Below are 2,072 nucleotides of genomic sequence, written 5' to 3'. Positions count from 1 at the left end.
ACAACTGTTTTTGATTGTAGTAACAACAATCTCACTTCAAATTTTCATTAAAAAAAATTGTTTATGTTAAAGTGACAACCTGACATTTCACAGGCTTATGGGGACGGGGCGGGACAAGCAGAAATATGGTTTAATGGGACCTCCCTGGTTTGGCTGGACATTGCCTTACACACAAACACAGACATGTCAGGACCCTGAACAAAGAGGACACTATGGGTTTAGCTGGACGTTGGTTTACACACACACAGACGTGACAGGACCCTGAACAAAGAGGACACTATGGGTTTAGCTGGACGTTGGTTCACACAAACACAGACGTGACAGGACCCTGAACAAAGAGGACACTATGGGTTTAGCTGGACGTTGTTTCACACAAACACAGACGTGACAGGACCCTGAACAAAGAGGACACTATGGATTTAGGTGGACGTTGGTTCACACAAACACAGATGTGACAGGACCCTGAACAAAGAGGACACTATGGGTTTAGCTGGACGTTGGTTCACACAAACACAGACGTGACAGGACCCTGAACAAAGAGGACACTATGGGTTTAGCGGGACGTTGGTTCACACACACACACACACGACAGGACCCTGAACAAAGAGGACACTATGGGTTTAGCGGGACGTTGGTTCACACACACACACACACACGACAGGACCCTGAACAAAGAGGACACTATGGGTTTAGCTGGACGTTGTTTCACACAAACACAGACGTGACAGGACCCTGAACAAAGAGGACACTATGGGTTTAGCGGGACGTTGGTTCACACACACACACACACGACAGGACCCTGAACAAAGAGGACACTATGGGTTTAGCTAGACATTGGTTCACACACACACACACAGACAGACGTTACAGGACCCTGAACAAAGAGGACACTATGGGTTTAGCGGGACGTTGGTTCACACACACACACACGACAGGACCCTGAACAAAGAGGACACTATGGGTTTAGCTGGACGTTGGTTCACACACACACACACACACACACACATACATGACAGGACCCTAAACAAAGAGGACACTATGGGTTTAGCTGGACGTTGGTTCACACACAGACATGACTGGACCCTGAACAAAGAGGACACTATGGGTTTAGCTAGACGTTGTCTCACACACACAGAGACATGACAGGACCCTGAACAAAGAGGACACTATGGGTTTAGCTTGGACGTTGTTTCAAACACACACACACATACATGACAGGACCCTGAACAAAGAGGACACTATGGGTTTAGCTGGACGTTGGTTCACACACAGATGTGACTGGACCCTGAACAAAGAGGACACTATGGGTTTAGCTGGACGTTGGTTCACACACACACACACACACACACAGACATGACAGGACCCTGAACAAAGAGGACACTATGGGTTTAGCTGGACGTTGGTTCACACACACACACACACACACACACACACATACATGACAGGACCCTGAACAAAGAGGACACTATGGGTTTAGCTGGACGTTGGTTCACACACACACACACACACACACATACATGACAGGACCCTGAACAAAGAGGACACTATGGGTTTAGCTGGACGTTGGTTCACACACACACACACACACATACATGACAGGACCCTGAACAAAGAGGACACTATGGGTTTAGCTGGACGTTGGTTCACACACAGATGTGACTGGACCCTGAACAAAGAGGACACTATGGGTTTAGCTAGACGTTGTCTCACACAAACATACATGATCACCAGTACAAGGAATGCACATCAACATTAGTGGTCATTTAGTTTAATTAAATCCCTAAGGTTTTACTCAATGTCTTGTAAATGTTCTGCCCTCTTCTATTTGAACTTCTGATTAGATGCTAACTGCATTTTGTAGTACTGTACTGGTAAGTGTTCAATGACAATAATGTTGAATCTTATCTAATATTTAAACTCCGACAATTTTTTTTTTCTTAACATCCAATAACTTAAAATGTTTTAATCACCAAATTGTAAACTAAATTGATATTTAACATTTCAATAGGATGCTGAAAACTGTACTCAAATGGAATGGAAATGATCAATTCGTACTTAGGGTTAGAGTTGAG

This window comes from Esox lucius, chromosome 8, assembly GCF_011004845.1.
Source record: "Esox lucius isolate fEsoLuc1 chromosome 8, fEsoLuc1.pri, whole genome shotgun sequence".
Taxonomy (NCBI): domain Eukaryota; kingdom Metazoa; phylum Chordata; class Actinopteri; order Esociformes; family Esocidae; genus Esox; species Esox lucius.
The sequence above is the reverse complement of the archived record's forward strand: the minus strand, read 5'-3'. Positions refer to the sequence as shown.